We start from the raw sequence: 13790 nt of genomic DNA on the forward strand, positions 1-13790 counted from the left end.
TTCTCCAAGTACATTTGTCGGTGTCCTAAAATCAAAAGTTTTAGCTGGTGAGCAGAAGTAAAATGAATATATTTTGTAAAGGCTTTCCTTTTGTAGTTTAACCATTTCTCTTCATGTATTGAAAACATTTCTAAGAGTACCACTGTTAATAAGAAGAGAGATTTGTATTTATAGAAACCTCTTTGAAATGTTGCAAGTCTTACATAAGAATGTAAAGCCAATTAAAAATAACTAAAATAACTAAAGAAAACCAGTCAACAATATCATTTTGAAGATGAGTGAAGATCAGTGAAGTCTCCTTGAAAAGGCCAATCCTTTTAGTTCACTTAAACAATTCCTCTTTTGTAACTCCAAGGCATTTTATATAGAGTTTTCTTGGTTTTTTTCTTCTGGTCCGATATCAGTATTAAAGAAAAATAGTTTAAAATATCTTTCTTCTGTTTTAAGTTCCAAAAAGTATATAGTAGGTTTAACGTTGGCTTTTATCTTACATATAAATATTCTTTTAAATGATAATATTGTAGTGGTTTATGGTTTTTTTTTTGGTTTGTTGTACACCTAGAAAAGGAACATATACCAGGATTTTAAAAAAGAACTTTTGAGCAAACATAATAATTTAGATGTTAGATTAAAACCAGGGACCCAAGCTGAAGTAAAATCTCTCTTGTAGAGTCTTTTTGACAGATCTGGGGCCAGTTTGCCTAACATTCTCTTTTATCCCTATTTTGCTGTTGTGGGAGAAAAAGAGATTGCTACGTAAGCTACCATGAGCTCTTGAAGGAAAGGTGAGATGTAAGTCTAGAGCAGACATGTCAAACACAAGGCCCGGGGGCCGGATATGGCCCGCAAAGTGGTTTCATGTGGCCTGCGAAGCCATCCTGGAAACAGTGAGGGAACGGCGCCCACTGCCTTGGCCCTGGCCCAGAGACCCTCCTCCTGCCAGAGACCCTCAGATCTGTCCCACTTCTGCCCAGGCCCCCATAGGCACCCTTGATGCGAACGATGCAGAGCTGGCCACGCCCACCCAGTAGGCCATATGCACTCTAGCCACGCCCACCCAGTAGGCCATGCCCACCCAGGCCACACCCACCCGGCCCCCTGAGGGCAACCGTAATGCTGATGCGGCCCTCAATGAAATTGAGTCTGACACCCCTGGTCTAGAGAGTGGATGATGAAGAGGAAATCATTCAACTGTCCTGGCCCCAAGCTGGACACATCCATTTCAGAAGACGTAAAGCATAACTACCCGGCAGATTCCAGGAAAATTAGAATCACAGAAACCTGAAACAAAATGTAACAGTACAAGCTTACAGTGTCAAGGTTACCAGCCAATGCTCATGCATTAAAAGAAGTCCCATATTATACTCAGAACCTTTTGGCCCTATTCCTTTACTTCCTGGCTCTTGTGTCAGTTCACTTTACACTTTCTAAGAGTAGAATTGGTGACAAGAACAAAACATGTAAACAGAAAGTGGAGTCAGAGTTACAGATCAGATTGATTCCTTTTTTCTATCTGAGTAGGAGTTTCAACAGAAAAGGCATTGCTCTTTGACCTGAGAACAATTGAAGGACATTCCAGCCAACCACAGAGGGTGGGAGCTGAAACAACCCTTATCCCTCAGAGCAAAGGTGTACATTGATCTTTCCAGATCAAGTCTACAAATCTGATTCAGAGGGAAAGGGAAAGAAATGAATTGAATAATTTGAAGTTGTTGAAATTAGCTCAAGCAGGAAATGAGGAGAGGCACCAGTAAATAGAAATATACAGTAACTCATTAAGACTTAGTCAGATGTTGGATTCAACCATTGCAGTCCTGTTCTTCTTCTTATATATTCATTGTTTCTCTTGCTCCTAGATTTTCAGAATGATCTTCAGCTTGCGAGAACTTCTGCCTATTTAGACACTATTCACAGGCATCTGCAAGCAGCAAAGTGGGCAAATTACACCATGTATGTCATGATGCCAATGACCCAATACACTTATTTGCTTCAGAAATCATAGACAGGTACCATGCTGCAATCTTTAAAGGATGACTGTCCTGAATCACATTTGGTTGTTTTCATGTTTTCATTATTATTATTATTATCTCAACTGATATGGCTGCCCATCTCAAATTTATGACTCAAAATCATGACAATAATTAAAGCAACATAAAATATAGGAGCAGCAACAAGCACACAATCCACATCTGAAGCAAAAACAAACTTATTGATAAAGAAGACCAACACAACATTGCACAGGTGTTATCAAGGGTGTTACTAATGCCCCTGCAATTACTGTGTATCAGTTCTACTTCTGACTGATTGCACATTTCAGTCTTTCATAGAACCACCCATGAAAGAAATGATGGAGTTTGCCAAGCGTATTTTGCCCTAACAACTTTCAAAGCCCAGAGCGGAAGATTAATGTAGCCATGAAAATGCACTTCATTGATCTTAATGTGAAATCTATTTTTAACAAGATGTTATTTTCTTATCTGAAAAGCTCTAAATGGTGTGAGGCCAGGATATGCTAAAAATTACTTCTCAAGTCAGAGCCATCTATAGTTGAAAACTGCTATGAAAGCTCTTTTTATGCCTTTCCAAAACAAAACAAAAAAGGCTAGGTCAATAGGGCTTTTTCTGTTGTAAAAGTCAAATGGTGACACTTTTTGAGTAAATTGATTAGATTGGCATCATTTTATTTAGTTTTGGGTACACTGATAAAACTCTTCATTCTGCATGATTTTCATTTTAAATCTAATCTAATCTAATCTAACCTAACCTAACCTAACCTAACCTAACCTAACCTAACCTAACCTAACCTAGCCTAACCTAGCCTAGCCTAGCCTATCCTATCCTAGCCTAGCCTATTATTCATTTTGTACAGCTACCCATCTCAGGCCAGTGACTGGGCAGCAAACAATCATAAACATACTTAAAACAGTTAATACATAATACAAAAATAAATACAAATAGCAGTCAAGAGATATTATAATCCATCAGTGGCAATATAACAGGAAATGGGGCCCTTCACATACTTGGGACCCCAGGCTCAGGCACATAGGCAAGTCTTCAACACTTCTGAAAGGCCAACATTGCTGGGGCCACACTAAACTCAGGAGGGAGAGTGTTCCAGAGGGCAGGTATTATGGCAGCTAAGGCGTATCTCCTGGGGACAAAGTCAACATTCCTTGGCTGATAGAATCAGGAATATGCCCATCCTGTCGGACTGATTGCAAGAAGACAGTTCCTCAGGTAAAGCACCCCAAGCCACAAAGGGCTTTCAAGGTGACAATCAGCTCCTTGAATTGCACTGAGAAACACATTGGCAATCCACGCAACCCCCAAAGCAATTGTGTAACATGTGCCAAATAAATGACTTGATTTGCAACCTGTACAGCTGCATTGTGTATCAGCTGAAACTTCCGGATGCTCCTCAGGTAGTCCCATGTAGAGTACATAGTTCAATAGTCCAAATGGGAAGTCACAAGGGCATGAGTGACAATATTCAAAGCTTCTCTGTCCATGAATGGGTGCAACTGGCACACAATCCAAAGATGTGCAAAGGCCCTCTTACCAACAGCTTCCACCTGCTTTTCCAGCAGCAGCCATGAGCCTAAGAGGAGTTTTAGTTTCTAAAAAAGTTTGCAGTTTCTTTGGGGGGAGGGCATTTTTATATCAGAAAGACTCAGAAATAGATCTTTAGAAAAGAAATTGGAAATTAAAAATCAAATATTAACATTTCTTCTTTTTTTAAAGGGATTCTTGATACTCAGTTTGGCATTGTACTTTAAAGGATACTGGCTTATTTGTCCAACAATAGCTGTTTCCAGCTTTTTTTTTTTAAAGTTTTACAGTACATTTTATCTTTAACAATCCCCCCTCCCTCCACCCACCCCTACCTAACCCTCCCTATCCCTCCCCCCATTCCCCCCTCCCCCCCGACTTCCCAGAGCTAAGTACAAGGTATAAAAACAAAAAACAATCATAAACATCCACATGCTAACAACGATAAACTATTAATTCTATCGCACTCTAGCTCATATGAAATGACTACAAGCAATACTAATATTACATATAAAAAGAAAAAAAAGGAAAAAAGAAAAGAAAACTTATTCAAATGCTAAATGAAACTTTTTAGTCCCATATTTGTTCTGGATATAATCAATCCACTTTTTCCACTCCATAATATAACGTTCTTGCGAATGATCTTTCAAGTAAGCCGAAATCTTTGCCATTTCCGCCAGGTCAGAAACCTTTAGAGTCCATTCTTCTATAGTCGGCAGTTCCTCCTTTTTCCAATATTGACCTATTAAGAGTCTTGCTGCTGTGATTAAGTTCAACATCAACTTAATGTCCACAACAGTAGCATCTGTAATTATGCCCAATAAAAACAATTGCGGACAAAACTTTATCCTTTGCTTGAAAATCTTCTGCATATTCCACCAAATTTTTATCCAAAAAGCCTTAACCTTTTTGCAGGTCCACCATATATGAAAATACGTTGCATCTTCGCCACCACACCTCCAACATTTGTTTGTTTCCAGCTTTTCACCTTTAGCAGACGTTTGCACAGATTGTATATGCAAATCAATACACAGCAAAATTACTATGTCAAATGGATTTAGATGTGATAATAACTTTTTAATAGCCTCATTTCAGTGTGGAATCCTGATGGCCTGGGAAAAAATAAATAAAAGAGTACATGAACAAATATTTGTCCTAAACCTTACCCAGGAGGGAAAAGAGCAGTAAGAAGCATTATGACAACACAGTTTAAGAAATGGAATGATCTGCAATTAAGAGGAAAATGCATATACCATGGCATGGCCAGAAAGTCAAATGCCAACAACCTCCCTTTTTCTATCAGTTGTTCCATCTGTAATTGTACTAATGAGGGATGTAGATTGGGTTGTGAAAACAATAGGTTACTGCTTAACCAAGTTACAATAGCCATTACTTCTAGAAGTACTTAAAATGTTTGGTATAAACTGTCATGGTTTACCCATCATCAAGCCATCACCAGGAATAAATCTAATGAAAATGATATTTTGCTTTGGGCCACAACAAGTAAAGTTGCTTAAAGCTGAAACAAGAGTAATTGATGAATCAGTGCAACAGCAAACTAACATTTAGGAGGGAAGCATTAGGACTGCTTCATCACCAGTACTGATCTTCGGTCCTACACCATTGTCCACAAATATATCTGTATCAATGCTGAGCAGTAATCTGCTGTTTTACAGGAAGCACTATAACTATCATATAGTGCTGATCCAACTGATTACATGTGGGGCTCTTCTGAATGGCAGCACAAAAGTGCTGTTATACAGTGTAGGAGTCAGGTTAAAACATGCCAGCTTTAAAATGTGCTGACTACCAATCCCAATTCAGTCTTTAAAATGAAGTAGAATAGAGGTACTACCACATAAGAAGCAGAGGGGAGGAGATCAGTGTGGAGAACATATCCCTTGATGTCAATTATTGGCAGTAGAAGACCTCCGAGTCTTCTGTCAGTTTTGCATCCCATGTAATGATCACTCCATGGGATCAAAAAATCAGCATCAAATTAGCTGACCTCCTTTTGCCTCTTCATTTGCCATTGCAAGGGGGTAAGCGTAGAGAAGAAAAATAATTTCCTCTGCTCTGTCTCTCTTTTTCTCCCACTAACCACGGTAAGATTACCCAGATTTGTTTCCCTTCACATCCGGTGTACACCAAATTCCACCAATTATTTCCTTTAAGTGTGGTAGAATGGACTTTGGCATTGGTGGCTTTAACCATCTTTCATGTTACCCAAGTGACATGTCATCAATCTTATGAAAGCCCAAGTATCAGGAAAAGTGTAAACCTATCTACCAGTCTTTTGTAAAACAACAAGAACCCGATCCCAAAAAAGCCCAGCTAACAGGTTGGTGGAATGGAGGAAAGTGAAATAAAGGTCCCAGCCATCTTCCAGCCCATTGATCATTCTTACAGAAGACTTGTAAACAGTTTTATCAGACATTATATCAATTTCCTTACAACTTTCAAAAATTCCAAATCAATATCAGTTACAACAGAATGCTGCCAGCAAATAGCCAAAATACTTAAAAATATATCATGGAGAGCAGAAAATGGCATTAGACAAAATGGCACTGCCCCACGGAATTTATGTGGAATACTTTCCTGCATGGCAACAGGTAGACACAAGCAGATGGAAGCAACCAGCACATTATCAACTCGCATGTGCTGATATTCTTCAGCAATACTTCTGTTTCTCACTTGTGCCCAAATACCAGTGTTTTCAGATATATAAAAGAATCCCTAATAAAAAGCCAGACATGGCTTTCAATGTGAAGTATGGTCTGACTTTAGGTGGGAAAGTTACTTCTGAAGAGGCAGAAAGCCCTACAATCCAAGAAAAAATGGCCATTGAGGGCAGCTACTAATCACCAGGGGGAAAGGCTCATGCTAATCACTGCCACTGCCAGCCAATTGGACATACTGCACTGCTTTACAGACAGACTGCCCAGCTTGTCTGTGCTATCAGAAGTCATATAAAAGACAAGTGGAGGCTGTCATCAGAATGTGTCAGGAAGCTAGTTAAATTTGTGTTGGGCATTCGTGACCTCAACAAACAGGTAATGGAGCATCTTATCTGCAGGGCAAGCCAAGGAGGAGGAACTCATATTCACAAACAGAAGAGGAGAATGGTAGATAATTCTTTCTTCCAAATTTCACTCTTGTTATGTCTCCTCAGTTAAAAATCCCTTCCTTCCTTCCTTCCTTCCCTCCTTCCTTCCATCTTTTTTCTTGCCTCTTTATCTTTTCTTCTGCAGTTTCACCCTCCAGTCCTCACTACCTCTATACCCATTACAACACTTTCCCAATGGAATCAGGCATCACTATATTTTACTGGGAATATAATATATAAAGAAAGGGAAAACAATTGAGTTTCATATTCAGTTTATGCAAAAATTCCCATTTCTTACTCAGATAGGTGGAAGAAATTTGGAAAAGTATAGTACTTGCTCTTTCTTTGTGTGTACATAGATATTTTTTTCACACTTTCCATATTTTTCACAAATTATCTTGGAAAAAATATTAATTATTGGGAATGAGCTAAAATAAAGAGATTTTTATTTAGTTTGTTTTGAAGGAAAACTGGATTTCTCTTCTATGGCATTTAACTGAATTAAAGAAATTATTTTTACATTTCAATATATTGGATTTTCACGTACATATATTATTCAGCTTTATGTGCCCTTCAGGTTTGTGCCTAAAAAAATGTTTCGTGTTCAACCAATCTTGCTCAGGCAAACTAACTTCATATTTCCTATCCATAAAATGAGCCCAGTCATCTGAAGAATTCATTGCATGTATGGCTGCTTACAATTATAACTTCCCCCATGAACATCTGTCTTCAGAAGTTCCAGATGCATATGAAATTGAGTGACCCCAATCACAAGGAATCCCTATGATTACTTTAGAGGCTTCTTTACAATGCATAGACTTTCAGGGAGCAAGACACATACCATAGATGATCAAATATTAATCCATACTTGGTGGTGGCTTTAATAAAAAGTAAGGCAATAAGCTGGAGCAGAGTCAGAACACAGCTGATTCAGTACCATGGTCAGGACTGCTGATGACAACCTAAGACTTTGGAATGGATTTCAGGACCATGGAGAGTAACATAAGAGCAGCACAGATATAAAGAAGTTTTAAAACAATCCATTGAAATGTTTCTAGAAACTCCACCCAATTCAAGTTTGACAGTATTTTTGCATCCACTAGTTTGAAAATTGGAATATTGTCATGGAGTATTGGAAAAGAAAGGAGCGGGTCACAGAATCCTTTTCATCATCTTCTTGATCAGCAGGGGAGTCTAGGCACTATTTCTCAAAGTTGGGGGATGATTAGATAGGTTGCAGAATCTAAGATACCAATTCATAAGGAGGACCCCAATTCATGAGAATCTATAAAAGGTCTACCCAGGGCAATCAAAGCCTTGCCAGAAGTAGCTCAAACTGTAGAAGCAAAAGTTAGCACTAGAGGAAACCAGCATAGCAATTGAATAATTTTCATTCCCAAATCAGACACCTTCCCCTCTGCTTTCTCCTCAGAAAGAACAAAGCCTTTTAATTAAAAAAACAAATTGAAACAAAGAACTGAGCGTCTAGAACAGCAACAGAACAAGAAAAGCAGCAGAATAATATTGCCTATATAGCTGCTTGTTCCAAAGAAACAGCTAGCACAAGTAGTAAAATATGTCTATAGTGCAATGCCAAATATATGCATCAGTTCACTGCAAGAAACAAACCAACTAAGGTACACAACACCTGCATTCATAACTGAAGGACTTGAATAGAAAAATCAATGAACTAGAAATAAAAACCAAACAATGCATCACCAAAATGGAATTCAAGTTGGAAAATAAGATCAGCATGTTAAGATCAGATGCAAGCAAGCTAGAACAGATAAAAGAAAAGAAACTCAAGAACAAGAAGACCCAAGCATATCTGATCACAAAATATCACCTAGAAAATTAAGGAAGCACCAAAAGTAATCAAATAGCAAAAAACATCTTTAACCAAGATCAGCAGAAGCTTGGATTGTACACTATAGGCTGAATCTCCAATATCAATTGAATCAGAAACATTTCTACCAATCCATCAATGGATAGACATGAACCAATTAACACCTGACTGGCTGACAAAGAAAAAAAAGTACAGTTTTGAACACAGCCATAGGACAATCCAAAGAAATAGAAAAAGAATGCAATTTGGTAAAGGAGAGGAATAAGAATAAAAAAGAAACCAAAATGAAAGAACTTGTAACTTCAGCAGAAATGATGGAGAGAAGGGCAAGGAAGTTCAAGAATTGATCCACAGTGGTAAAGGTGAATTGCATGGTTTTTGGTTGAAACATCTGACTGATTCACACCCATTCATTGCCAAACAGTTTAATAACATACTACAAGGATATGAAATTGAAGATTGGTTAACATCTGGCAAAACTGATCTGATAATAAAAGATCCAACAAAAGAGAATTTTGGGGATAAATTTTTGCAACCAATTAGGGCATTATATCAAAAACAAACTGCCCGAATAATAGTTAACAATAGTTTGACTGAAGCATGTAATATTGAGAAGGGCACAAGACAAGGGTGTCCGTTATCACCTTTATTATTTGTTTTAACATTGGAGATATTATTGATAAAAATACGGAATTCGGAAAAAAATAAGGGTATTCAAATTAGAGATCAGGATTATAGACTGAGAGCGTTTGCAGACGATCTGGTTGTTACGGTGACCCAGCCAGAAAACTCTGTTGTGGACCTGATGGAGATAATAATGCAATATGGGAAGGTTTCTGGATTTAAGGTTAATGCACAAAAAACTAAAATTCTGGCCAAAAATATGACAGTATCGCAAAAGGCCCTTTTAGAAGGATTAACTGGATTTGAGATTGTTAAAAGGGTCAAATATTTGGGGGTGTTTTTGTCACCCTCTAATGCAAAGTTATATAAAAATAACTATGAAAAGTTATGGGGAAAAATTCAAAAAGAATTGGAGAGCTGGGAAAAACTGCAATTGTCTTTGCTGGGAAGAATTGCAGCAGTGAAAATGAATGTCCTGCCTAAATTTTTATTTTTATTTCAAATGATACCGGTCCTTAAAAAAGATTCTAATTTGGAAGAATGGCAACAGGGTATCAATAAATTTGTTTGGGCAGGGAAAAGGCCACGAGTTAAACTTAAGATTATGCAGGATACTCGTGAAAGAGGTGGTCTTAAAATGCCTAATCTTAAATTATATTATGAAGCTGCTGCGTTATCAGGAATAAGTGATTGGATTAATTTGACACAAGAGAGATTATTAAATCTTGAGGGCCATGACTTGTTATTTGGCTGGCATGCATATTTGTTGTATGATAAGAAGGTAGATAATGTGTTTAAAGTGCATATTTTAAGACAGGCATTGTTGAGAGTTTGGAAGAAGTATAGACATAAGTTAGATTACAAGATGCCATTGTGGGCAATACCAAAACACGCAATAGAAAATATAAATGTTGGTTTCAAACATGATGTGACTACGTATAAGGAGATTTTAAGCTTGGAAAGAAATGTCTGGTGTTTGAAGCCATACAACCTCTTGCGAGATGAGAAGATTGTTCAAACTTGGTTTCAATATACTCAGTTATGGGCCAGGTGGAAAGAAGATCAGAAAACTGGTTTTGCAATGACTGATGAAAATTTGATAAAGCAAATTAGAAATCAGGGTCCAGCACATATCAAACGGATATATCTTGCATTGATAGAAATTGATTCAGAAACAGAACTTGTTAAAGATTGTATGATAAAATGGGCCCAGAATATTCAAGAAGTTATTACAATGGACACGTGGGAAAAGATCTGGGTGAGGAAAGTAAAATTCACACAAGCCCAAAACCTAAGAGAGAACTTTTATAAAATGTTTTATAGATGGCATTTAGATCCTAAAAAGCTTGCAAGTATGTATCCGAACTATCAGCCAAAATGTTGGAGGTGTGGTGGCGAAGATGCCACATATTTTCATATATGGTGGACCTGCAAAAAGGTTAAGGCTTTTTGGATAAAAATTTGGTGGAATATGCAGAAGATCTTCAAGCAAAGGATAAAGTTTTGTCCGCAACTGTTTTTGTTGGGTTTGATTACAGATGCTACTGTTGTGGACATTAAGTTGATGTTGAATTTAATTACAGCAGCAAGACTCTTAATAGGTCAATATTGGAAGAAGGAGGAACTGCCGACTATAGAAGAATGGACTCTAAAGGTTTCTGACCTGGCGGAAATGGCAAAGATCTTGGCTTACTTGAAAGATCATACGCAAGAACGTTATATTATGGAGTGGAAAAAGTGGATTGATTATATCCAGAACAAATATGGGACTAAGAAGTTTCATTTAGCATTTGAATAAGTTTTCTTTTCTGTTTTCTGTTTTCTTTTCTTTTCATATGTAATATTAAAATTGCTTGTAGTTATCTTATATGAGCTAGAGGGCGATAGAATTAATAGTTTATTGTTGCTAGCATATGGATGTTTATGATTGTTCTTTGTTTTTATACCTTGTACTTAGCTCTGGGAAGTCGGGGGGGAGGGGGAATGGGGGGCAGGGATAGGGAGGGTTAGGTAGGGGTGGGGGGAGGGGGGATTGTTAAAGATAAAATGCACTGTAAAACTTTTCAATAAAAAAATAAAAAAAATCCAACAAAAGAGAACTACAGGCCAATTACCTACTTATCAACATTTTCAGAAGCTTTGTGCAAAGTTGAATGACATAATGGAAGACACAGTTGCTAGTAATACACTTGGAGCGGTTAATACTGATAGAGAAATCTTTCAGTGTAAGTCACTCTCACTACCAATTATATCATTGCATTGATTTCTCTGTCAACAATAAAAATCAGATATGATTGAATTAAAGACAAAAAACCATTATCTTATTGCTCTGTCCCATGAGACGCAAGGCATTATAAATGCTGAAGAATTGTATGAGTAAAAACATGTTATCATTTTCTTACTTATTTTGAGAGGCTATTCTTTATAACAGGACTCTCCAACCCCCAGTCTGTGGACTGGCACCAGGCCACAGCACTCCAGAAACCAGGCCACGCAGACAAGCAAAGCCCCATCTGTGGGATGCAGGCAGCATGGGAAACCAGACACACCCTCTCTCTCCATGGAACTGGGCCCTGGTGCCCAAAAGCATGGGGTCGCTGCTTTATAATACTCAGCACCACAACTAGAAATAACTATGCTTTAAGGAATAAATTGTAGAAGATGGGCATTCGTTTTTTAAAACTATGAATATTGTATAAATTGCATTTATCTATTTCTCTCTATCTCATTATAATCTATCTTAGATATGAATCAACTAAATCAGTTTTCAATCCCCCAAACTTATATATCCATATGAAGTTTTGCTCCTTTTGCCAGCTTTAAAATCCAAAAATTCCCAGATTAGATCCAGGTTTATCATGAGCAAAATGTAGGGATATTTTCATTAAAGCAAATTCATTCATTAGAGAATTTTCTCCAATTCTTCCTTCTCCTTGCAGTATTGGAAAGTTGTTTCTTTTCTTGCATTTTTTAGTAAACATTATGTACTACCAACTAACTGTTGAGATTAGAGGCATCTCATCCAGAATGCAGTTGGTTTCCAATTAATTCCTCCTGTTATGGAACAGCTTTAATCCACAGAATAGTAACATGCAGTTAGAGAGAAGTCCCTCAGAAAACATTCTCCGGTGGCAGGGGCATTGTCAGAAATTTTCTCCTGAGAAATGTTGCCTTTAATGAGTACTGAAAGTAGCTACAGCACTAGTCGAAATAGGTTTTAAAAAAAATAAATACATAATTTGTGAGTGAAAAGTACTGGTATTTTTGTGGCTATCATCCAAGCTGAAATTCTGCAATAGGTCTGGAAACCCTAACCCTCTCCTCCCAAAAAATATTTACTGAGAAATATTATTCTAATGCTACCCCAGAAGGCAGAACATTTTCCGCCTCTGTTGAGGACTGTTTGCATTTGGGGCAATATACTCAAAGCAGCGTATCATTGGGAGAAAGCAGAATGCAGTATCTTTAACGTCTCAAGCTGGATGCTCTCAAATTCACCCTTGGCCTGTTCCATCACATATTTAATATTTAATGTGTGAAAAATATAGGCTCCCTTTATGTTTTTCTCACCTTGATTATCCTTTGCAGGCTTTAAATATTTATTTTCACACTAACTTTAATATGGTTACATAGGTCTATTTTTTAGTGTCTTCTTTCCCTTTTAAAAATATGTTATGTTAAGCTAATCAAGGAAAGAAAGTACAAACAGCATAAAAAAAATACAAAATGTTGTTTTGGATGTCTTCTTCCCACCCCTACCGTCCCATATTTAAGAATATTGGTTTGTGTTATTTACATAGAATGTGGGTTTTTTTTCCCAGTCTCAGAAATATATGGCAAAAACTCATTCTGGTTTCATATACAGATATATTTAATTAGAAATAAATAATTGTTTAAATTAAAATAAAAATGAAACATAGGTATTATTCCTGCTAGTCATGCATATTTTCCCCCTTTTAAGATATTAAATATAATTTGTTAGTTTTGAAAGTTTGTAGGAGCTGCCACCAAAGATGTCAGGGATGCAATAGTTTTGGCGATTTGGTTTGTGCACATGTGTTTCAAGGCACAAACACAATCCACAGGAAGAATTCCCCACCTGATGACTTCAATTTCAATGCTGGTTGCAAACTTACAGGCGATGAGGACCAATATACCTGGAGGGCATTCCGTTGGAGAAAAATTAAATAGAAAAAAAATGATAAAAGCATAAATTTAAGACAATTGGACATAATACCAAATTCACTCTCTATCCACACTTTGCTGAATGTAATCCTCTCTGAAATGTAGTATTGGCATCCCGTTCTAAAATTCATATGGATGAAAGAAACATCATAATTCAATATTACATATAAATCCTTGGAAAGGAATTATATCTGTGCTTTGTTAAAGGCCCTGAATGTCAAATAGACAGAGATAATTATTATATGAAGAGTTTTAGTCTTATCAGTATATTGTGATGCAACATTTATTCCCATTCATTCAGAAGTTAACTGATGCATCCTCTTATTATTATGCTTCTCTGCTTAGATGAACCTTTTTAATTTGCATTAGCATTTGGTACTGACTTATAACTGCAATGAGTTCTATTGTCTGCAGTAATATAGTTTCAGACTATTTATTTCATACTATAAAATAAATAAATAAGCATCTCACAGCACCTCA

The sequence above is a fragment of the Vipera ursinii genome (genome assembly GCF_947247035.1).
Source record: "Vipera ursinii genome assembly, chromosome: 1".
Taxonomy (NCBI): Eukaryota; Metazoa; Chordata; class Lepidosauria; order Squamata; family Viperidae; genus Vipera; species Vipera ursinii.